At 39.1% G+C, this 26,288-nt stretch overlaps 1 protein-coding gene across 8 annotated transcripts in view; it reads right to left on the bottom strand.

The window, feature by feature from the left end:
• Window positions 1-26,288, bottom strand: part of MID1 (midline 1) — a 249,147-nt gene that overhangs the window by 105,386 nt on the left and 117,473 nt on the right. The window contains exon 1 of one of the 8 annotated variants that reach the window (XM_014267415.3): window positions 10,346-10,524. The exons of the other annotated variants lie outside the window; for them this stretch is intronic. The gene's annotated coding sequence lies outside the window, so the exon portion shown is untranslated. Of the gene's footprint in view, window positions 1-10,345; window positions 10,525-26,288 lie in introns of those variants that run through there. 8 annotated transcript variants of the gene reach the window in all.

Below are 26,288 nucleotides of genomic sequence, written 5' to 3' on the forward strand. Positions count from 1 at the left end.
CCATGCCGGGTGGGAGAGCAATCCAAAGTTTTGAATCTGCACATACACACGTCAAGGTATTTAAACTGTTTTATTCTATCCCCCTCTACCTTCTGTTCACTTAAGAATGAAAAAGCCCAAATGTTCTTAATTTTTTTCTCTTTTCCTTTCTCTTTTATGCAATCAAGAATGTTTCTGTGCATTATTAAAACCCAAAATGATGAACTTCAAAAGCCTATTACAGCAAAATTAGATTTCTTTTGCAGATGCTGCTTTTGGGTTCACTCATCTATTAGTAAAACTTAAAAAAAAAAAAAACCCACCTTCAATTTTGTATGACATTGTGCAAGGGTTAGTTCAGAGTATTATAACTGATAAATTTAAAATCTCTATTAGCATTGAGTTATTTTATCAGATTGAATTTTTCACTTGCTACTATAGGAATAGCACAGCATTTAGAGTACATGTCTGTGTTTATTTATGTAAATATATATATGGATTTAAATACAAGGAATAATGTTTCTAGCACGTGATATCCTACATATATATATCATATATGCTCCTATGTATTTCAATAACACATGCAGCTGTATTTATGTACAGCTATATCTTTGTGCATATATACCTGTATATATATGCCAAAAAGTATATCACATACATGTTTGTAGTAAGATTAATATAGCCACAGGAGCACAAAGTGCTGTAACTGAAATGCCTAAATGAAGATGAATTAGGTACATGCCAAACAGTAGCTTAGCCCAAATTAGTGATGATCCCAATCTCTAATACAAGAAAAGCCTCTAGACAGTAGCATAGTAAAATGTAGTGAGATAGGGAAATGTGTGATTTGCTTAGGAGGAGTTTGTGTAAGTATCCACTTTTGTATGAGTACTCTCTACTGCTAAAACATACGAACTACGGCTTACTTTAGTGACCTTATTAAACCCCTGAAGTGGATTTGGACTAGAATCAAAGATTTTTTGAATGGAGGGCATGGGATTTTCTGGAGAAGGCAGCGGTATACCCCCATCAGAGATCAACTGAAACTTTATTTTGCTTCTTTTCCTGTGCTCAGCGTTACAGAGAATGGTTTTGAAAGAGTCGCCCTACGCGACTCTCCCTGCCTAAGCTCCCGTCAAGGGCCCGTCACTGCCGCAAGCAGACGGGTCAGTGAAGCAGAAGCAAAAGCTATGCTTCACACTCACAGAGCTGTACCTCTTCACAGTACAATCTATTTAAGCTTTGTTGCTCATAACTGAGGATGGCTTCAGATGGCACAGCTGCATCGTCTTTACACTGTAAAGTCATTGTTCAGTTGTGTGAACTATTGACTCCTCCCCTGGCCAGGGAAAAAGACAGAAGGACAAGAATCCCCCACAAACAAACCTTGATTCATTAAGGGTGAGAAAAGCCCAGGGCTCATTAGCAGCCTTGGGAACCAAGCAGGCTTGAATCTTCTGTACTTCATGACAATTAGTGTGGGGAGCATGGTGGCAGTGACAGGAATGCTACCTATAACCCCAACATGAACCAAGCAAAAAGGAAAGTTCAGCTAACAGAGGCAAGGTTCAGACTTCACCATTGGTATTTAGTCCTCCTTGCTGTGTGGGAAGAGCAGCAAGGCGTCTGTTCCAGAGGTATGCCTAGAAATGAGGATACTTTGCCTCTTTGCACTAATGCGTCCTTTTATTCTGCCAAGAAATCTGAGCATTTAAAAAATGCACTGACCCCATCACAAAATTTGCTTTCCTGTATCTTCCATGATGCTAATCTTTTTTGAAATAAAGTTCAGTTTGCCAAATACTAATTCATTTATAGCTATCCATCAGCTGCCATAATTGCATGGTGCATCTGGTCAAAATTAAATGTCTGGAAATTTAATATAAGCAGGAAGACAACTCCCTTCTCAGCCATAGCCATACAGCAGAGAAGAGATTAAAGCCTTTTCTGCAAATGAAGACCAGTTTGTCTTTCCCCCTCTTCACTCTCTGTCTCACAGAAGTCCCAAAAGATCAAAATCTCATTCACATTGTTTGAATCCCTTCCACACCACAACTGTCTACTTCATCATCCTCTTATCCTGCAGGCTGAATACTGGAAAAGGGAGAAGGGGATTTGGGTTTGGCAGGAGACAATGTTTAAAAAGACAAACTAATCATTTCTCATCTATTGGCAGCCCTGTGAAAACCTGCCAGCTTTAAAGGTTTGTTTCTCAGGACCATGTTCAGAATACAGGGCTTTCTTCTATGCTAATCTCTCTGTACAAAATTCCTTCTCCTCTTCCATGTGCCAAACAGTTTCATTCATTCTGTTTCCTTCTTAAAGCATTTTTTTTAAGCAGAGGCTTTTTTATGGTACTCATATCAAAGAGATGTATAGATAAACAGCTAGAAGCAGCAGAAAAACATTTGCATCACTGCCTCACAGAAAGATGTTTGAATCACCATCAGGGCTCTACACAAATACCACCATCTCAACTGATGACTAACTCTAATCTATCTGACCTGAATGAGCAGCAGCTGAGCCCTAACTAATGCTATTCAGTATGAGCAAGGGTGCCAAAATCTGATCTCAGACTGTAAACGTCTTGGAATAAGAACCTATCTTCCAAGGTAAACAAAGCTGAGCACACTGATAGAGACCAAAAAAATTACATTTCCCCCTTTTCTTTTGCAGTTGCAAGTACGTCAAAACACAGCACATCTAGGACTGAATAATGAATCCTTTGAGAGCCTCTCACCAAAGACAGGCTGCATTTCTGGACAATCAAATGACTAATCCATTGAATTTCTGCTTTAACATTTAAGTGGGTGCCTTAAGTACAGATCAGTGTGCTGATGATCCAGTGACAAAATCTTTCAAACTCACTGGCCCTTGCTTTAAGGTTTCATACTGAGTTTGGGTTTTTCTTTCTTCCTTGAGAATGGTAGAGAATTCATAGCTACAGAAAACTGGAAGAAACACAACATGCATTGTTTATGTATGCATATAATATGGAATACAACTTAAGGTTGCGTTCCATATTCAACCTACCTCAAAAATTGAAATGCACATAGCCTCCAGATGCAGAAAAGAATGAAAGAATTTCAAATACACAATTTCCTATTTGCAAAAATATGGAATTATTGTCAGAAAATTATATTACCAAAATGTTATTGAAATGACAAGAGTTATTTTTCTACCCACAGGAGGTAATTTTAAGATCAGATGTCAAAATAAAAGAGATTGACAAAAGAAATTTTATTTAAACAACAAAAATATACTTAAGTAACTTTGAATTTGTGACATCCCCCCAGGCACATAATGATTAGTTATGCAGTATATTGTAAACATGCACTAAATAAAATCCCAACATCAGTCTAGTTCGTTGCAAGATTTTACTAACCCTAGTGGAATTAGCATCTCTGTACCTCTGCTTACAAGCATGACATATTTTGTAGGTGGCATTAACACCTTCATTTGCCAAGACATAGTCCAGCAGCAACTGGAGTAACTTCTGAGATAACAGATTTAGGAAGGAGAAAAAAGTTATTGCAGAGAAGCAATTGCAATGACAGAAGAAAGGAGTGAGAATATGTGAGAGAAACAGCTCCGCAAACAGCAAGGACAGTGAACTGTCCAACAAGGACTCCCCAACAAGAGGGAGGAGGTGCTCCAGGTGCAGATTTCCCTGCAACTTGAAAGGAATAAAATGAATGTGTCTTTACAAACAGATGTGAATCTGCTTGTAGATAGAGCCCAAGGACTTGTAGGTAGGGAAGTAACAGGAGAAATTATGAGTTTCAGAAAATACAACCAGTGGACATGGAAAGCCGCTCAGCCAAGGTCATGCTAAATTTCTGAACTTTGAGAAGAAGAACAAAGATTTAATAGAGCTATGTTATACACAGGATGTGCGGGCGTTTGTGTGTGCATGTTAAGGGGAACACATAATAGGTGAATTGGGAAGTCTGCACCTTCCAAGTACCTTAGCCAATAGGGAAATGGAAAGAGTGATGGGGCCAGGAAAACTGGGCTGAAAAGGAGGCTGTGTCCTCCAGCAATTTGAGATCCCATGGAGAAATTCCCTATGGCCTCTCCCTTGTTCATGAATAAAGTTACTTCTGTCACGTTTTTGGACATAAACCTCTGGCAATGAGACTTTTTCCACACAAACCCATGGTGAAGACCATGATGAGGCAGGCTGTCGCCCTGCAGTGTTCCATGGTGGAGCTGAGATCCACCTGCAGCCCTTGCAGGACTTCACACCAGAACAGGTGAGTGTCAAAAGGAGTCTGTGACCCTGTGGGAAGCCCGTGCTGGAGCAGATTCCGGGCAGGACTTGTGACCCTGTGATGGACCCGTGTCGGAACAGCCTGTTCCTGAAGGACTGCACATTGTGGGAGGGACCCACACTGGAGTTTGTGAACAACTGTACTCTATGAGAAAATCTCATGTCGCAAAAGTTCTTGTAGGAACTGCTGTCTCCAATGGGATGGACCCCACACCAGAGCAGGTGAAGAGAGTAAAGAGCCCTTCATCTGATAAGGAAGGAGTAGCAGAAAAATGTGATGTACTGACTGCAACCCCCATTTCCCATCTCCTACTGCTGCTAGGGAGAACAAGCAGAAAAATCAGAAGTGAAATTAAGCCTGGGAAGAAGGGGTGGAGGAGAAGGTATTCTATTTCTCATTGCCTGATTCTGATTTCATGGATAAAAAGTTAAATTAATTTTCCCAAGTTGATTCCATTTTGCCTAGGACAGTAACTGGTGAGTGATCTCTCCGTGTCCTTACCTTGACCTATCAGCCTTTTGTTGTATTTATTTTCCTTGCTCAGCTGAGGAGAGGAGTAACAGAGCAGCTTTGGTCGGCACTTGGCATCCAGCCAGGGTCAACTCACCTCAAGTATAAAACTACACTTATAAATGAATGTGTCAAAAATTCTGGTATACTGAGATCACTTTTGGTCAGTAAAACACTACAGAATTCTCCCCACACTGAATAAATCCCTAGCTACTACAATAATGTGGGCAGGCTATGTTATAGCATGCCACACAGTGTCTCCTTCTATTCCAGTTGGTCCTACAACCTTCAGGAGAGGTGAGAACAGAATCCACCAGGAGTGGAAAAGCAGTGGGAAACCATGTCCTACAAAACTTCACTTTCTACTTTTGTAAAGGTGGAGCTCATGGCATGAATAAAACTGTTTCTTTTCAATTGTAGTGAACTCAGTCCTGTTGCAGGAGGAAGAAGCTGTAGGCCATTCTAGAAATTTCAAGAACCTTACTAACAAGTAGCACTGGGTAAAAGAGTTGGACTGGTGACATGTTCCAAAATTCCTTGAAAATCCTCTCTGGTAGAATCACAGTTTGCAGTGGCTTGGTGAATTATAGGCAAAATATGCCTAAACAGGCCTGAATAGCATTTTTTGTAGTCATGTTTTCTAACAATTTACTGTGATAAGACTGCTATGGAATGGCTGTTAGAGTAAGGCCATTTCAATCCTGGTCCTCCAAACTCATATACAGGATGGACACAAGACCACTGGTTATTTTAAAGATTGAATACTAAGATTGTTGTTGAAAATACTTGGCAACTTTTTCAGATAGAAAATGAAATTTATTAAAATGCCATTATACGAATATGAAAAGAAATGTAATACAAAATAGAAGTATGTAATGCAATAAAATTAGTTATGCTTGCATACATATGTCCATACATGTATGTATCCTAGGTTTACAGTACAAGGGGAATTGCAGTGAGCACCCACACTATTCCTGAGTAATCCATGGAATGCTTAAGCAGTTTACTACCATAATACAGAGCTGTAGTTTTCAAAGTCACAACATTTTTCTGTTAAGTGCACAATAAAAGTAAAGTGATTATCTTTTGTTCTTGTGATAAAACTGCTACAGGCTATAAAAAAACCATCCAGCTTTCAATTCTTCTGTTAACAGTAAAAAAAAAAAAATAAAAAAAAATTAACATTTTCTAACATTTTCTAGGATATACACAAAATTGTCTGGGGAATGACTTTTCTTTCCAACAAGTGAATGTGATTGTTCCTTCCACAGCCCATTCAATCAACATTTCAAATGCAATCAAACCAATGAACTCCTGCATAGCCTAGGTGGTCCTTAGTCCATGACAGATTTTACCTTCTGCAGTGCAGATATTGAAGCTTGTGGGTACCCATGATGTTTGCAATTGCCAACAGCACAGCTACTGAGATATTCATGTAAATAGTGGTTTGTGTCAGTAGCTCAAAAAGAACTAATAATCCAACATCAGATTTGTTTTTAGAAATGTTTAATGGAAACTACTGTAGCAGTAAACCAAGCAAGCTGCACACACCCTGAAGCAAGCAAATACTTGTTTTCCCACTGGCTTTTATCAAAGCAGTGAGAACTGATAAATATTCAAAGGATAGTGTCTGTTCAACAGCTCCTGATATGCAAAAACAAATGATCAGCATGCAAGAAAATTACTAGATCATCCTATTCATACATTTTCATTGGCAGAAGAATTATCATCTGCCTTGTCTAGAAGTTACATGCAGTGTTTCCATAATGTTGAGAGAGTTGTTTGCAACATTTAAATTACATCAATACAGGAAAAGCACACCTGCTATGCTGTTTGCAGTGTTATAAAGCCTTGACAACATCCCTTTCTGGTTGAAACATATGCTAGTAGGAGAATGTATTTTTGAAAAGATGAATCCTCTTAAGTTATTCAGTGAGACAAGAACATCTCACAGAATTAAGGTTTTGGCACAACATCATATGTTCCTGCTCATGGGAGATAAAACAGTAAGTAAGGCTCAAAAACTAACATACTACAAAAAAAATCTTGACCTGTAAATCCCAAAGCAATTAATCAGTTGCTGATTCAGTATGATATACAGTAATATATTAGATATAATATTACACGTGCACATAAACCTACACTACAATATACTTGGAATGCTTTTTAGTCTTTACTTTTCATGTTCTTGCAACTCTTTTATCTTTACATTCTTTAAATAGAAGATTTAATATTTCTCAAAATTCTTCAGGGGAAGGAAAGCAATTAATTGTTTAATATTTAGCATATGGGTATCAGCACTGACCTCCAATTAAATTTAGGGTTGAGGGTCTGTTCCAAAAATCTCCTCAACTAAATTCTAACTCTACATTTGAGAAAATGGCATTTATTCTGGGGCATATCATTGCTGTATAGGAACAAATATCAAGTTCATGTCTTGGTCTGACACTGGCAGCATGGAAAACAACAAATCGAGCAACCTCAAAAACTTACCAAAGGGGACAAATTGCTTTGTACCACACCACTCCTTTTTCCTCACTCATTTCAAGCTAACAGCTTCCTTGATATAGATGCCACTCCACAACAAAAGGAAGGAAAAATAATTTTACCCACTCAAACCCACCAGTTTTCATAAGGTTTTAGTTGCAGGGTAGAGCTGGAAATCTCCCACATTTTCCCAGCTTGTGCAATGCCTTAGGTGACACAGTACACCCTGAATTTTAACATAGACTATACAGCAACAGAAGCACTCAGAAATTGTGTGTTCCAACACATTCCTTCTAGTCACAATGGGTCATACAGAGATATGTTAGTGCAGCTTGGAAACTCTGTAGCTGTTAAGCTACTGTGAGTTTTCAGAGGTGGCAGAAAGAAATTCTTGCATTCTCTTCCCACCAAGTTGTTCTATGAATTCCTTCCCCACAGCTAAGTAAAGGGAATCATGAGTCCTAAAGTTCACAATCACTGTCTTCACCTAGATAATCACTTTTTAATTTCTCACAGAAGGATAGCCTGCTATTCTTATGCTTTCTTATCTAAGAGATATCTTTCTTATCTGGGTCTGCTTTCTTATCAGAGAGAGCATTTAAAGTAACAGCAATAATTCCCAGGAACTGGTACAGATATAAAGATGTGACCTCAACCATCACATAGGGCTCTGAACTTAAACTACCTGCAAGATATATTTTTGATAAACTAAAACTCCTTATATTTATAATCACATTACAATACATCACAATGTATTGTGAGTGTTATACGAGTGTGTGTGTATATGAGAGTATTATGTATATGTATATGAGAGTATTCAGTGTATATGAGAGTGTTAACCTCTCACTGTCCTGTTCCCTGATCGTCATATGCAATCCTCAAAAAAGCCTAGAAAATATTTTTTTAAAGGAATGAACACATATTCATAGAGTTCTACTCTGCAGATTTACAAAGAATATAAAGAGATTCTAGCTATTGCAAAAAAACCCAAAACCCCACCCTACTGTCCAACACTGAAGAGCCCCTTCTAATTTATGCCTGCTGTACTCTCAGTACACTCTACTCCCTAAGATCATTGGTGTATTTAAAACTCAAGATTTTAATTAGGTCATTAATGAGCTGTGAACCATGGCAAGATGGAAGATAAGGAAAAAATCATATCTGTGGTCTGAAGGTTATCTGTTTTAGATCCCTGACAGAAACATCTCACCACTGGAGGGAACACCCAGCTCAGGCTTCCTGGATTTGAAAATCATAAAATGGGAATCAGCAGGAGGGCTACTCCATTAAAAGGAAAATCTTCACCCAGGCCCTTGCCGGACCCTGAGTCCAGTTCTGAGAGGAGTGGGGACATCTTGTGCCTTACTGGTGTCACCGGGGCCACCATGGGCACGTTTCTGCCACCACAGCTTGGGGTACCAGGCTCCTGTTCACCATTAGCAGGAGGATTTTTAGGAGCATTCTTCAGCTCAGTAGTCCAGAACAGAAATCTGCAAGTCCCTGTTAGCAAATCACTAAGTGAAAAAATATGAGAATGCAGTCCTTCTCTCTTGCTGCACAGTGGTACCTAAACGCAAGTGGTGCTTTCATCTGAACAGGTCTCTATGGGGTGCCTTGGAAATCAATGGAAAGTAATGGTCATCTCTAAAGCCATCTGATTTGGACTACATGAATTTTTCTTAAGTGTTAAGTGATCTGTGCTTTCTAGATCTGTTTATTTTATTCCAGGTATGAAAGGAACTTTAGAATCTAAGAAATTAAGACTACATCAACTAACAAGTAACTCTTTCCAGTGCTCTTGAGCTTTAAAAAGAGAAAATAGAGAATCTAACATCTATTTTTTATTGTTATGTGCTCAATGATCACGTGTTCAGCCAAATTTGCTTCCAATAAATATCTTCAAATATGCTTAATTTCTATTGTTCTCTAGTTAAAAATCCAAGAGGAAGCAAAGAAAATTGAGTTGAATTGCAGGAGAATGATCCCAGAGCAACCTCTTTCCAGCTGACACCACTGAGCAGGGATTTTTCGGGATTTGGACAGTTCTACTTCTAAATTACTGTATCAATACCATCAACAGGCCTCTCAAATAAAAGGTTCTTAACATCATTCACAAAATAGCTTAGTAGCTTTTAAGGGAGAATGGAAACAGAAAACAATAGCTTAGTTATTACACTCCTTTAGATGTTCTTCATCAAAAAAGCGTCATAGTTTATCTCAAAAAAAAATAGAACAAAATTGTACATTTCCTGTCAGCTGGCAAGCAGGTCAGTGTTACTGTAATAACTAGAGTAGCACTTGAGAAAGAGTTACGGGTATGCATCTGCTCAGCTTCCAGCTTCTTATTCCAGCAGCTTCATAAATACCTATTATCAAACATCACTGAATGTCATCTTATCCTCAGACAACTGTTTTTCTTGAAATACTTTACTGGGAAAATCACCCGATGACTCTGTACCTATGAGCTATACATGCTGCTGATTCTCCTAAATGTATGCTGCATTTTGTGGGCTTTAGTGGATATAGAATTTGCATGCAAAATAACCGTAGTGACCAGACCATCAGTGTGAGCATATTGGTGCCAAATGTACATCCTTGGAAAAAACATCACCTCTCAGCCATCATACTTGAAACATGGCATTGCTTTAGGTTATGTAACTTCACCATTTACAAATAAATAAATGGAATTTGAAAGACTTTGCTCAAGGACTGAAGCAGGCATCAGGGAATGATTGTATTCTTTAAATTTTTCTCATGTAAACATGTATCTCAGCCTTCATCTGTTATTTTAAAAACAGAATTATAATGTTCCAGATGTTGTTAACACTATGCAGATGCTAATGCCCCTTTATCTCTCTAACTGGTTTTATGACAAATAACAAGACAATAAGTCCTTGTTTGAAAACACGAGATGAAAAATGTTCCATTTTTTTCCAGACTTTCCAGTACCAAAAAGATAATTCATCACAGCAACAGAGCAAACCTCAACTCCTCCCTAGGACTGCTAAACACATTATAAAATACTTCCTAAATTAGGCAAGCATACACATATGCATCTGCTCCAGTCCCGCAAAGCCACCCAGCCGCATACCCACCGCTGGATCCCGCCCTACATCTTCTGTGGGCAGCATGGCTGCGGAGACAGGGAGCACGCTGACCCTCCAGGAACCGCCAGCAGCCCAGCTGGGACAGGCAGCAGAGCCCAGCACTGCCCCAGTAATCCTGTGGCAGCACCGACTGCGTCTGCAACTGCAAGACAGTTGTGACTGAAACACAACAGGAAAATCTCCCCTACAATTGCAGGAAAACCCGCTCCACCTAACTGCCTCCGCCAGGATCCCAGCTCCTGAGGCCAGCCCTTCGAGCTGCACCCACAGCAAAACACCTCCTCTGCCTCCCAAGGGCCAGCCGTGGCGGGCCGAAGGCAGGGAGAGATGGATCCTCCTGCAGAGCATCCAGCCAGGGCTGTGCTGGGACAGTGCCGACCCACGGCTCGGGTGAGGCCGAGCTCAGCCCTGGGGCAATGAGTCCAGAGCGGGGCGGGCAGCACCCGGCCCTGTGAGGGAGCCCGGCTTGGCCTGGCCAAACCTGCCACGCCCTAAAGGAACAGTGCCACACTTGCTGGCCTCCAGAATGGCACAACTCTGCACGACAGACCTGTGGCAAATAATCACTTTTTTTTTTACTGCTTTCTCCAAATCTTATTAAAAAATATAACAGTGCAAAGTCTAGCGGGAGTTTGCTGAAAGTGGGGACAATTTGAGAGAGTACAGCACCTGTGTGAAAGACTTCCTACAAACACCACAGAGACCCTACTGCTTTGAGATTCACCAGGTGAAACACAAGGTGATAGCAGTTGCCTTTTTTTTTTTTTTTTTAATTTTATCCTAACTTGTATGTAAGCAGCAAACTGCAGCAGGAAACTGGAAATGCTTAACCAAAGTGCCCGGGAGGAATCCTGACTGAGTCACACCAGACATTTGGTCTCCAACAAAGGTGTTAAAAAATCACACAAAGTGGAAACAGCAGGAAAGAATTGCTTCCTTGTGTTCTCCGTTTTTCATGTTGCAATGCCCTCTTTCATACAATGGTAACACAACAAAGTGAAACAAAACATACCTCAGACATCTGAGCATAAAATTGCAAACCCACACTTGTCTTTGGTTTTTCTTCCATGGAAGAGCCTGCACTTTGTTCTTTTGAAGCAATAAACAATTGTTGTGATTATTTAATTTCCTATTCATTTCATTTCATTTCCTTGAAACAATAGACCAGAGACCTCATACAAATGCACGTTCTTCATAAGGTTTTTAAAGCTTTTTGCTGGCAACATCTGTTAACTTGTGTGTGGAATAGCAGCTTCTAACAGGCAAACTGAGCATGCAGAAATCAAGACAGATGTGCAGAGGGATTATGATTATTAGAACCCTTTTCCATGATATTGAATGTCCATGGATAACCTACAGTCAAGTCAAGTTATAAGCATCCCACTAGGAGCCACAGCACAAGTCCTAGACAGAAGAATTTTAGATTCCTCAACACATATCCTGTCCTTGATTTTTCATTAAACAGCATCAGTAATTTCTTTGGACTGTCTGTCCAGCCATGCTGGCTTATACTCATCCAGATGCATTTGTGATCAACCAGCTCAAAGGATTCTTGATTCTGTGATTATCACGGGCTGCCCTGCTGCTCTTTTGTCCACGCTATAGCTAGTCTGCCTTTTCATGCCCTTTGCTTGCAGCAACCAGCCACAGTCTGAAGCAGTTTCAATGAAAAAAACATCTTATATTTAAATTTTCTTCTTAATCAATCATAAAAGTGACACCAATCATAAAAGTGATACCAATTCAAACAATCTCAATTTTGCTGATACATCTGCCTTAATTACTGCATAAGTTTTATTTAGTTTGAGGATAGCACTGTATGTGTTAAAATAGACAACACAGTGAGATTTCATAGAGCTGAGTATCCCTATGTGATGGTTTGTCAGCAAAGGCTTCAGAATATTCTCACTGCTTATGCACTTGTATGCACATATACACATGTATACAAGTGAATAATTATGAGTTCAAACCCATGGTCTCATGAAGTTGTACCTGTGTCACTTGTGATGCTAGTTATCATTCAAAAATCTTACCTTAATATAATGAAATCATCTAACAAATATCCTCTGCCACACTAATTTCCCTTCTTTCACTTTTCAACTCAAGTGTGAACTATAAAATAGATGTCTTCTAACCTTCCTCCTCTTCAATATCTATTGAAATTCATTACCTCAGTAGAAGTGTCTTTAGACATGAAGCTGGGTTCTCATATAGCACAAGGACTGAGATACATGACTGAATATAATCAAATTACCACAGTTTAACAAGATAACATCTCTAGTGCTCAGAGCCAACACAGCTGTGCATTTGTGTTCTTATGATCCCCACCAAGAGCTTTGGAAACAAAAGTTACTTCAGCACCAATAGCTCCTTTCTGCTGAAACTTACCACCTTCACCACAGAATCAGTACATTAAATGCTGAACCACAGCTTGTGTGTTTCTGTCCATGGTATAAACTACAAAAAATGATTGCTTAAGGTGTGTATGGTTGCAGTAAGTTAAAGCAGTGAAAAGAAGTGGGTAGCTTATGACAGTTATTTCTTAAACTATGCCAAAATATTCACTAGATATCGACTGACAATGTCCCTGGCTCAAACAGGAGGTGAAGAAATTCAGTCCAAGACTCTGAGCTAATATATTACTAGAGAGATAAGTTACTGTATCTAAATTTAATATAGCTTAAGGCTAGGAGACTTAAAGAAAATCCATCTATTGACTGTATGCAAAATTATTCTTTCATCATGTGTGAGTCCCAAAATTATGTATTTCTGATGCCAGAATCACCAAAATGTGTCTATTTGCTGTGCAGCCACTGTTTCTGCCAAATTCAGTCAGCTCCTCATGTTAAAAGTTTGATCATCAGGATGCTGTTGTTTAGGGAAGCATTATGAGTATCATACTTTGCATTCTGCATGCCTCACAGCCGTGCTTTGCAGTTACAGTGTTATTCTGGTTACAATGCTCCTGGCAATCAAGAAACAGAGCACCTTAGGGGCTGAAGCAGATCAGTAGAATAGAAACAATCAACTGCCCAGTTAGGTTACAAGAAACCCCATTTCCAGAAAATATTCAAAGTGCTAGAAAAGGACAATACAAGGACTGATGGGAAGAAGCAACTTAGATGGGGCTCAAAATCATAATCCAATCTTAATCCTGAAATTCACCAACCCACAAGCATCCAGGACAGCTTTTTGCTGGGTTCCTTTGTGTTACTTGTAAGTCAGACATAGATGTTTTCATAGATAAAAACAGTTGGACAGTTGGTTCTTGAGAAAGCTAAAAAGTAAGATTTTTCTCTTGCTAGTTTGGAAATACTAATATGCAGCTACCAAATGTCATTTTTACTGCCATGCCTTCTGCCTTCAAAAGAGAATTCTCTATGCCACTCCTTCAACATGCAGAACAGAAATACAATCTTTCTTTTATAGTTCATTTTCTGTGCAATTTTATCTTATTTTGATGGACAAGGAACATAAATTTTTAGATTGATAGGTGCTGCTGCCGGGCACTTGTTCCAAACAATCAGTCCACTGTCTTCAGAAAGCAGATACCATAGTGTAGTATAATGGATCCTATTGAAACTGTAATATTAACAAATGGAAAAAATACACTAATGTCTGCAGTTTATAACTTTTCCACAGGCAAGAACAATCACATAAATTACTTGTTCTATATACAGCTAATCATATCATTCTCTGATTAAGGAAATCAACAACAGTGGATGGGTTAAAAATAGTGTCTCCTCAGTCTTTCCTCTCTTGCCATATGGTCAGTCAGCACAGAGCGGCTGATCCAAATGACATTAGAAACTCACATTTTTCTGAACAGGGCCAGAGGAAGAGCAGCCTCATTGCTGTTCTTAACAGCATGTCTGAGATATAGGGATTTCCTGCTCCAGTCAAATAGCTTCAGTACATTTCTGACTAGCCACATCCTCTGCTCAACCCAAGTGAAGGAATTGGAGAAAATACAGTGCCCTCCCCTTAAGTCAGTATCTGCACCTTGCAATTCTCTTTTTACACACTAAGGACATAAAAGGAAAAAAGAAAGGCAGTCTGGCTTTTTTGAAAAATTAAGAAATATCATGTCATCAGGAGTGAGTCATGTGATACAATTTGAGCAATTTCTTAGTATGAAATTGTTTCATGTGAATGCTAAGTGCTAAGTCTCCCTCAAACAGATGTTTATTATTAATTGCTCTTTGAGCTTTAAGCCTCCTCTGGTGTCACTGATGCAACTCTTAAGACATTGATGGGTCACTGTATGCAGGTATGCCATTTTCCCCTAGCGCTTCATTTGTATCTAAATATCATTTGAATTTGAACCAATAAGCCATACTATAAATGACTCACCACTGAGGCTCTTTAGAGAAAGGCAAAACTTTCAACAGCAGCATGGGATTCTAAAATACTTTATGCCTTGCTCAAGGCGAAATATTTAGTACTTGATTCATATTTGAATAGATTATAAATTGCTCTATCAAATATCATATTTCCCCAATTTCAACAAAAGCATATCTTACTAAACTTCAAAGTAAGCCACAAACAAAAAAAAAATCCCTTTGCTTAGAATGTACAGCAGCTGCTTGTAAATTTGGGGGAAGGTGAGGCAGAGAAAGGGAAAAAGAGAAGCTACTCCCACTGCTACACAGAACTTGCTCTTAACAATTCCTTGTGATCAATGAAGCCTCTTGCTCAGTGCTGCATTTTGGATTTTGGAACTGCTCTGTTCTAAATTGTTAGATTGACAATACAGCATCTAATTTGTGAATTTGAATTCTAGTCTGACCCCCTAAATCATGGAGGGAATGATCAGAGCAGGAGTATGAAAACATCAATTGAACCTGATGGTCAGAACTACCGAAATTAGATTTGAAGAATATCAGTGTGCAAGGACATGTTTAAAAACAGAGGAGGGGGGGAGAAACTAACCCAGTCAAAAGCACAGGAACTTGATCCTTTTTATGTTTTCTCCTGCAAATATCCAAAAGTATTGTTTACCCTTTCAGTCATGGAAGGTTTTGTATTGAAAAGATAAGAAAATTGTTTTCTTTTCCTTTGTTGTTAACTGCTTTTTAGCAGTATGATGCCAAAACAAACTTAAGCTGATAGTTACTAAATGTGAAACTTGAAGTTTTTAAACACATCTTCTGAAGTCTAAGTCTCTTCTACAGTATTGAAAAGGCGATTAACCCTAAAATGTGGAGAGGCTATTGGGATCTAAAAGCTAGACTGCCTTAAAACTTTGGAAGGTTTAGAGATCAGTCTTAATTTTGAGGCTCTTGGCTACATCTAAATTCTCCACTGTTTTATATTCAAAAAATTATGGGGTTTTTAGCAAAACAGGTAGATTAGTGTCTTTGGTGGAGATGCTTTACAAAGAGCATGTCCGATTATGGTTTCCCTCTACGTGATCCAATTCTGAAAACCAGGATAAAGACTTCACTTTAACAAACTTGACAGACACTGCCTGAATCTGTTCATGTTTTTACACCATGGCCACAGGAAACTGCATTAGAGAAGAAATTTAAATTTGTTTTTTTAAGCATTGAAATATAGCCCTTAGTATTATGGGAAGATTATGTGGTATTCATGAGCAGTGGTATGAATGCACAGTTTCAGTAATTACAAGTGTATTTTAGCCTCACACTCAGCTCCCACTTTTGCTGAAACTTCAGCTCTGTTTCCAACCAGAACCATAGTTCAACAGCTTTCTTTTGAAGGGAACATCTCACTGAAAACAGTGTGGCAGTTGCTCTGCAGACACTAAGAGACAGCATCAGATACAAGAATTTCTTGGGAATGCTAAATAAAGTTAAGCACATAGACAAATACTTAGAGGATTAGAACCAAACAATTTTATGCTAATGAAATAATCTTTGGTCCTGAGGGTATTGTCTATTGTCTTCCAGAGATATTCATGTAGTAACTGTACCAGGATATTTTAAAAAGAAATGAGGATCATTAACAAATTAAAATGAATAGCCTTGAAAAGTATTAGTAAAGCTGTGCCTTTTAACAGAGAACACTAACTTAGTAAAAACAAAGCAAAGCATCAGAGAACTCAAAACCTTACTTACCACCACAGGGTCTGTTAAGTGAATTAATTGCCTTTTAGATTTCCAAAAATTTCAGGATAGAGACCCTTGATGTGCAGAGAAACATTTACACCCTTTTGTTATTTTTCTAATAGTTTGTCAAGTGAAGAGTCAAGAGAATAACTATTTACAAATGCAAGTGTGCAAAAGAAAAATATTCTGGATATTCAGTGCTCTCACTGGAAAACAAATTGCTTAAAGCAATAAAATTGCTTAAAAAAATTGCTTAAAAAATTGCTTTAAAAAATTGCTTTAAAAAATTGCTTAAAGCAATAAAAATTATATACTTAGTCTACAGTTAGTTCTAAGACTAATTCTTGTGACATCACATAAGATGAATTTAAACACAGACCGTCAGAGACTGCTAAAGAAAACTTCTCCATAAATGCAGGCCTTGGCAGTTATGTATGATTTATGGGTGGATTCAGGATTTTTTGATTCTCCAATGAAATATAAATCCCTGTAACCCCTTATGTACTATTTTTGTTGCACTAATTATCTGTTCATCTGATTTCTCTTCCATTCAAAACCAAAGTGGTTTGTATTCACAAACCGATATGGATTGCAGAGAACATTCTTACAAAGTTCAAGTTTTAATTAATGAGCCACAAGAGTCAGGAACACTTGTTAAACAAATATCTCTAATTAATCCCATCAATTACTCTCCCTCTAAGTACTCCTGATCTGCAAGAAATTAAATAAGCACCAAGTCCTGGACAACACAGCAATCACTTTTTTCCTATTTATTATTAAATCTCTAATTATCTGGCAACTTTCCTCTTGTGTCATACTCTATTCCTTATTTTCTTGACAGTCCTCTTCAGGGTGGTGCACCTGCATCTAGACAAAAAAAAGCACAACTGACTGTCAAATTTCAGATTAAGGACTCGTGCAAATATTCTTTCCCATCACCCTGAAAGAAGAGTCTGTCACTCAGAGTTGAAGGCTCTCCAGAGCTCCTGCAGTTCTCAGTACCACATTGTCCGGTTTTCGGCTGTTTGGAGGGCCTGGCAAGGCCCGGGGTGGCCTTGGGGCAGCCCGCGTATCAAAGGACGAGAAGAGGCTTCAGTTCTTCTTTCGGTCTCTGTGTTTATTAATTGTTTATCTAAAAGATTTTCTCTCGGCCCGACAGAGGTCTGCTCAGCAGCCAGCCATGAGCACACTGTCCCCCCTCCGGGGCGGTCACCTATCTTTATACCCAAAGTTGCGTATACAATATTTATCATTTTTTCCCAATACCTTTCACCCTTATTGCCCAGTGCACTTTTAGTAATGACCAATCCCAAAGTGCCACCATCACCACAGAAGATGGAGGAGAAGAAGAAGAAGGACAGGACACGCCCCAATTCCTCCATCTTACTTCTCTAAACCCCCCTGTACAGAAATCCTAAACCCTGTGTTTCACCCTCTAATTAACTAATCCCTTCACCATTCACCCCGGTGAAATCCTCCTATCCTCATACAGGCGTCGTCTCCTGTGTAGGATCAAAGTCCAGCCACCAGACACTTCTGGCAACATTCCAGGACTCCCGAGCCCCCCAAGGGTGGTCTCGGTGACTTGGCACCTCAGTCCTGAGGTGCTGAGATCCCACACCACATCACTATAGTCCATGCAATGGAGTTTTCCCCAAAAGTAATGCTGACAAACAGATGAAGAAAGGACATATTTTTTGTTGGAAAGGATATATTTTTTAATATAATATTTTATATCTTTCTGTTCTTCAAAAGAATCTCCTACTACTGTAACCTATCAAAAATACAGTGTAAATTATAACTAAAAGCATTGTAAGAAACTGTGCTTTTGTATTCAAGCAAGAGAAAAGGAAAAACCTTAAATAAAAGCTAAGTCTAGCAGGTAAGCCAAAGAACAAAGGCCCCCATATGACTCAAGAAAAAACCCAAAGCAGATGGCTATTAAGCAGTAGCAATATCTTTAGGGAGGAATTTTTATGAAACTTCCAGGTCTTGAGCATGATATTTTTCAGACTAAAAGGAATGCCGAAGTCCTTTAACTGGTAGGGGTGTTATACTTCAAGTTTCTGTGAATGAACAGGGCATCACACAGGCAATATATTTTAAAAGCTAAAGTTCCTACAGGACTAGTATTAACATACCACAGAATACCAGCTGAGAATAATACATATTGCAGCCATTAATTTTAGTCTCCTTGAACCTGAGATTTTTAATGCAGATATATAATTTCATAGGGAGCAGTCACACTAGATTAACAAAATGTTCTCTTCAGTTACCATGGAAAGGCTATGTCCCATAGAAGATGGGTGAGGTAAAAGAAAACTGAGTAACAAACCTATTACTGACTGATCCTCTCCCAGGAATACCCACTCTGACATGGTGGAACAGCCATCCATGTGCCCATCTTCCATTAGTTCCTCCTTTGAAAGCCTTTTTATCCTCTTGCCCTTTATAACATGCTCTTGCAGTGATATCCACAGTCAGTTTTAAGTTTTGGACTTGCTGAGCAATAATTTAACAAATCTCCTCCAGACAGAAACCAGCAAAAAAACTTTCCCCCCCAAAACCCCATTGCTATTAGTGCTTTACATAGTGAAGATTCAAAGAATTGGGATCTTGACTCTATGCTTTTCATATTTGTTTGAAATTCAATTTTCCATTCCAGATAACATTTATTTGCCACAACTATCATCAATTTATTCTACCTATCTCTCTTCAGAGCAAATAAACAAAGCACAGGTCCCTTGGAAACAAAGTTACTGGGCTGTTTTCAGTTGCCAGTAGAGACAGCAGCTATGCTTTGCAATTTTCCTCTCCACTTGTCAGTCCTGTATATATTATCAGCTCAGGAATGCAATAACTTCTTTTCTTCTCTTTTCCTTTCCTACCTTCTTGATCTAATTAATGCCAACCAGAATAAACGTGTCTTTGTGAACTAGTCAGACATAGCAGTGGCTGCTCAAGGTAGCAGCTCCAGGTGGCAGCTTGTGCCCCTCCAGATTTCACAAAGCAGCCAAACAGGTTCAGCAACATCTGACATCTGAGCATGACTTGGGGGGAAAGAGGGGAGGGGGAAAAAAGACAAGACAGGCAAAACAACCCACCTTTGGATCACTTTGCACTAATGTCTACGAATCTGTTATATATTCAATTGTATAAATACAGATTTTTGTTTAACAATGAGAGAATAATTCAATTTTTTTTTTCTGTAAGAAGCAAAAGGAATCCGCTCAAAAGCCTGAATAATGGACACAGTGCACTTATTAAACAGCAGCCAGCCTACAGACACTTCTTTTCTGGGAAACCAATCTGGCTGGCAGCTAACTCTCCCTGACAGGAGACACACTGTATTAGCCTTAAAACCACATACTCTTATAGGTGGACATAAACTCTTATATAAGGACATAAACATCACATTTTCTAACTACCTTTGTTTCCTGCTGGATCAATCTAATAGTATCTTCTGCCTGCATGTGTCCTAGGTGAAAAAATCCTCCAAGCAGAACATGAACACTCATCACCTCCCTTCCAGCAACAAGAAATGATGAAAAGATGTTGCATTACTTGAGATGCTGGAGAAAAGAAGTAGCTACAATATACCAGAAAGAACAGCTGGCTGTCACTGGGAGTTAGAGCAGATCAGTTATATCCCATGAGACTCGTGTGTAAAGGGCTCTTCTCCTGCACCGAGTTCTGCAGTTGTTTTCTACCCCTTCCAATTTCTTTGTCAGCACAGAGATCCACACCCAAAATGGTGTCAGAATCATCATCTGCCAGGGAGTCACACCTGGAATAGAAATCCATTATTTGATTTATTCCATTATAAGATTTCTTGCAGCTTCTTTTTCCACTTTCACTTAAAAAAATCAACTTCAGCGATCTCTAATGCTACAGACAGGATGAGCCAGATTAGTGTGGGATGCCTATATTGTCTAGAAACCAGTCTGAGAAAGGGCAAATGGTTAAGGGACAGGCCAAACGGGGCAGGGAGGTGGCCTGTGTCAAAGAACAGATAGCTAAGTTCCTCTAGACATGACAGAACAAAACCTTATTTTTAGCCATTAAAAAGCTAGACAAAATTTGAGCCACCTGTTTCAGGTTCTGTCTAGAAAACTGAGTGAAACAGCCACTACAGACTGGGATGGGATAAATCTTCCTTGGGGGACAAGTCTCAAAACAGGTAGCATGAATGTGTCTTTATTGATAACCATCTCTTCCACTAAAAAAAATCAAAGAAAAACACTACAGCCAGGATGCTCTGGGCTCTTGACCACCAGACAGCCAAAACAACCCTTTCTGGAAGAGCTGGGAGTGTGTAAAGGCAGTGAAACATATAGCTTATGCAGTTTATATCGCTTCCTTCAAACCCTGCTCAGGGTTCCTGGATTATCATCAGGAAAGGATGACCCAGCATTTCTTCAAGACTTTCACAAAGGCCAGACCTACTGAAGCCAAGCAGAAATGGACAGAACTTGTTTCAACATACACTTCCTCTTTCTGCTAATCGTAAAAATGCACTTGGAAGACTTCCAGCGGAGTGGTGATGGGAAGTTCCATCTCAATGACATAAAAATACCCCCACAAGTCAGAGCAAGAAATTGTCTGTTTTCACTATCTTTACCCAGTTTTAAACAACATCTAAAATACCAGTTAAAGTTGCTCTTATTTACAGGTCATAAGAACCAAGTCTTAAAAAACCCTCATAGAAATCCCTTTTATTTTTTTTTTTGCTTGTCTTTCAACTCAAGTCAGCAACTTTGCATATGTGAAAGGATCACATATGTACACCTTGTTTATAATATTTTCTGGAGTGCTTCTCTTTCCTAAATTATGTACACCTCTAGAAAATAAAGATGAGTATAAATCCCTGACAAGAAGCATGGCAGAGCTCCTGTATAAAAGACATAAACAAGACGTAGAATATTTGGTGGTAGCAACAGAGCGTGTTAATCCACCCCACCATATTGGGGTGTCTGTAATTCAGTGAAACAACATGATTCCTAAAGCAGGGGGAAGGCCAGATTCAGAAGTCTTATTCTGAGAAAAACTCTGTGTAAAAAGCAACTTTTGCAGTCCTAGATATGAAGATACAGAACCACAAAATCAATTAGGTTGGAAAAGACCTCTGAGATCATTGAGTCCAACCTATGACCCAACACCACTTTGTCCACTAGACCCAGCACTGAGTCTTTCCTTAAACTCCTCTGGAGAGGGTGGCTCCACCCTTCCCTGGGCAGCCTATTCCAATGACCAATTACCCTTTCTGTGAAAACTTTCTTCCTGATGTCCCACCTAAACCTCCCCTAGCGTGGCTAAAGACTGTTGTGACTCAAGTTTGTAGGACCCAGCTCTTTGTCTTGTTGAACTTCATACCATTGGCCTCAGCCCACCAATCCAGGAGCCTGTCCAGATCTCTCTGTAGAGCTCTTCCATCCTGCAGCAGATCAACACCCTTGCCCACCTAGGTGTCATCTGCAAAATGCCTGAGGGTGGCCTCAACCCCCTCATCCAGGTCATTGATACACATATCAAAACTGTCCCCAGTACTGAGCCCTGGGAAATGTCACTGGTGATTGTCCCCCAGCTGGATGAACTCCATTCACCAGCACTCTCTGGGCTGCTCATCCAGACATTTCTTTCATCCAGAGGAGAGTGCACCTGTCCATGCCATGGCCAGCCAGTTCTCCAGAAGGATACTGTGGGAAACAGAGTCAAAACTGTACTGAAGTCCAAGTAAACAACATCCACAGCCTCTCCCTCATCCACAAGGCAGGTCACCCTGTCACAGAAGGAGATTGGTTGGCCAAGCAGGACCTGCCTTTCCAAACCCACGCTGGCTGGGCCAGATCCCCAGGTTCTGTAGGTGCCACATGATGGCACTCAAGGTGATCTGCTCCTGGCACCAAGGTCACACTGGCATTATCCTCTTTGCTCAGGAAGGTGAGTGTACTACACATTCAATGAGATATTTTCTGTAAAAGATGAGAAACTAAAACATTTTCCTCACATTAGCATGGATGAGATGTGTAAGAAACCCTGAGAGATGAAATATTTTAGCAGCCATGCATGGATTCAGAAGGCAGCAGTACAGCCATCAGTTACTTAAATGTTTAATGCTGAAAGATTTAATGCTATCCTCAGTGACTTTTTTTACGTAACAAGAGAACAAGTGTTTTTTCTCCACACTGATTTTTTTAAAGTAATTTAGGAGTAATTGTATACTAACAAATCTACAGAATAAACAAGGAAATAATATAGCAATATATATCAAAATTACCAAAATATATCAGAATTACCAGCAGGGGAGATGGGGAAAAGTACTTTTTTCTCCATATTCACATTCAAGAATAAGTTATTCTGTCACCAGTGCTAATCTCCTTTGACATAAAGAGCCTGCTTTAAAAATGACACTCAGCATCTAAGGAGACAGATTAAAAAGTCCACCAAGTGGTTCACCAGGAGCCCTGCTATCACTGCTAAGGTTATTATTTCAGGATAAATCCTGTCTCATTTACAAACTTCCTTCCCCTTCTCCTCCCCCAGGGCTGACTTTTGATTTCACAATCTTGTTTTCTCTTTAGAGTAGTGAAAGGGGGGAGCTCTCTTGTGAGGAACTCAGAAATTGTAGGACTGGCTGAGCTTACTGAAGGAAGCTTTGTTCTCTCCTTTTCCTTCCTCCTGGGGCAAGCTGAGTTTTTCCCTCTTTTCCTCTGCTTTCCCCTCCTTCTTTTTGAAATTCAGCTCGTCAAACATCAGCCATACATTCACAAACCCTCCTCTTCTCCACCCCCTTAGCCCCACACCCACAGCCTGGCACATCAACACCCAGAAGCAACTGCCTGAATGGGTGATTTTTAATCACTGTCTTGAGTGGCAGCACAGGGATTAAGCCATGGTCCATTTGAGTAGGAGCTTTAAAACACCTTAGCCCCCTGAAGAGCTTGACTCTAAGCCTTTTTATTCTGCTATGTCTACCTGCATCTTGCAAAAATCTGTACTGATGGGCGCAATGCATAGTTTTTGATCTGAAGATCATTACAGAAATATAATTAACTGGCACACCATTTTAAAGAAACCTATAACTGACCTTTCTGTTCAGAACGCAATAATGCAGAATTAGAAACTTCCTTGATAATAAAGAAAGCCTTTGCTATTTCCTTTGTTACTCAAGACAACATTTTTGCTTATTCCTACATCAACTGATAGTAATTATTTATTTTATTGCTGCAGGTCTTTATACCACCCTATAATCTCCATTACAGCTTTGGAAGGGATCAGATATAAATAGATGTTTGAAGGTGTTGACCAAGGCATCCCTTAATTTAGCATAGTTTCTGACTTGGTGGCCACACCTAACGATATAAAATCTGGCCAGATTTTGCTACACTGATATCTTCAATAAACCAGTGCAAATCACTGCTACCATAATGCAATTCCTCCTACTAAGGATTTTTTCCAGCAGTATCACTATCTTTGCCATTTGTAATGCAGAATAGTCTATTATCTCTGAGAATAAAGGCATCCATGCAGTAGGTATGGTTTGTCTTTGCAAAATTTCCATAAATGTTTGTGCTTTTTAAAATGAAGAAATTTGCTGATTTCATTTCTATAAAAGCCAAGTTTATACTCCATGCCTCTTTGACGCCAGTAGGGCCAGTATGCCTCAAATGAGTCTTATTGCCAAGATCAGCACTGTGTTAAGTGTCTGATGGTGATTTAATAAAAAAGGGACTAAACTGAGACCACTGAGCCCTTTCAATTGTCATCTAAATCAGATTATAACCTAGACTTTTCAAAGGTGAATAGAATGCTGTACACTAAATATCCAGCATCACTTACATTAAATCCCACAGGAGCAAAACATTTTGAACTCCTTAGGAAGCAAAGAAAGCTAATACTTCATTTTGCTGTGCATTCATGCTGGAATTTTATCACACACCCAAAGTACAGAATATCTTTAGCAAAAAAACTCTATTCCTTTCAGCACTTGTTTTATTGTATACTATTTTTGAATATTGAAGGGCTAATACTCAAAAAATTCCATATATTTTTTCAGATCAATGGCTTGTATTGTGTTTGTACTTGGGTGATATAATAAGTATTAGCATTTCCTGGAAACGAAAGCACAAAAACTTGATTCTAAAAACACAGTCCTTGGCTTCCTGAGTGCTTTATTATAAATCAAACTTGGCTTAGCTGCACTCTCTACATGGAAGGTGGCCTGGACCATTTGTACATAATCAGAATGTGATCAAAGTGGTTAATAATTATGAACCACATAAATAACTACGTGGTATTATCAGCCTATCTTTAGATGTTATCTCTTTCACTTGTGCGAAAAATTCGTATGCTGTGCATACAAGGAAAAAGCAACAAAACCCCCAAACACTTTGTGAGAGAGCCTTGAAATGAGAAATGCAGTGACAAATTTCAAAATAATTGACTGACCACAACACCCAGCAAGATTTTCACTTACCGAAGCCAATAAAGCAAATTATATTATTCAGAGCTTATACACAAGTAACAGGGAAAAGTTTCTGACAATATTATGAACAGAATTATTCATGTGTATGCCACCACTAATGGTCTGAACAGTGCAAATCAGACATATGAAACCTGAGCCCTTAATCAGTGAGTGATGTAAGTTTTTCAGCCACATTTGCTTAGCACCCCTCCTCTAAAAAGTCAGACAAGAGAAACTCCATGTCACATACGTCCATGTTGCATCAGGAACATGGATATCCTGTTTCAGATGCCGAGCAAAACCAAGTTTTCAATACTATAAAGGAGAGGGAGGAGAATATAAACAATTCGAATCATAATACTTCACCATCCACTTGAGATTCTATGATAAATGTCTTTCTTTACTTTGAGTCAGACTGTACACAAGGGCTTGAAAAGTTTTATTCTGTCTAGTTTGAAGATAAATTATCACCCTATTGTAGCAGATTAAATCAGTTCTCAGGATCAGTTTCTTTTTTGGTACATGCCCAGTACATTGAATGTTCTTAGGACAAAACATTTTGAACACACAATCTTTTAAAGCATTCTCTCATATATATTTTTTATTCTGCTACCTCATATATTAAAGAAAAAGGGTCTGCTTTCAACTTAAATATTTCAGAAGCAAGTATCTGTCTCCATCAGAAAAAAATGACATTGTAAAAATATGTAGTTAAGACATAGGGGAAACGGTGTCTTTTTATGGGCAGTGTTATCAAATCTCCCTTGGGTTTTCTGCCTGCCTTTCTCAGATGCCTGGAGAGTGGAAAGGAGTTCTGTGATGTTCCAGAAGCATCTGGAACGTGCCAGCTCTTCCAGGACAACTGGTTAGTGAACAGATTACCAGAATGCTGTTAGGGAGAATGGCTCCAATAATCAACAAAATCACACTTTTGCCAATCTGTTGTCTGGCAACAGTGTTCTCCCACCACCCTCTTTGAAGATATTTCTGTATCTGTCAAGCTGGACACACCACTACAGACAGAAATCTGGACATAAAGCTTTTTGGTGGGCATTACCTGATTTATTTTAAGTTAGGACCATGTTGGACAGTTAAACTAATATTGAGGTTGGATTTCCAAGGGGGAAGTGGTATATAAACTTTCTGACACAAGTCCCAGTTTATCTTAGAGAACAAAATATAGATGCAGAGACCTATATGAGCTCTCAAATTGGGATGTTTAGGGGTTTTTTTCTGACTCACTAGACAGGATGTGTCTTGGAATGGTTTTGGTTATGATATTGGTTTTTAATAAGCATGGGAAATTGAAGGCAAATTAATTTTTCCCTTTCTTATTGTTATATTTCTATTTTCAAAAAAAGGCATATGACAGTATATGTGTTTTATATAACCAGTT

The sequence above is a fragment of the Zonotrichia albicollis genome, chromosome 2 (assembly GCF_047830755.1).
Source record: "Zonotrichia albicollis isolate bZonAlb1 chromosome 2, bZonAlb1.hap1, whole genome shotgun sequence".
NCBI classification, from domain to species: domain Eukaryota; kingdom Metazoa; phylum Chordata; class Aves; order Passeriformes; family Passerellidae; genus Zonotrichia; species Zonotrichia albicollis.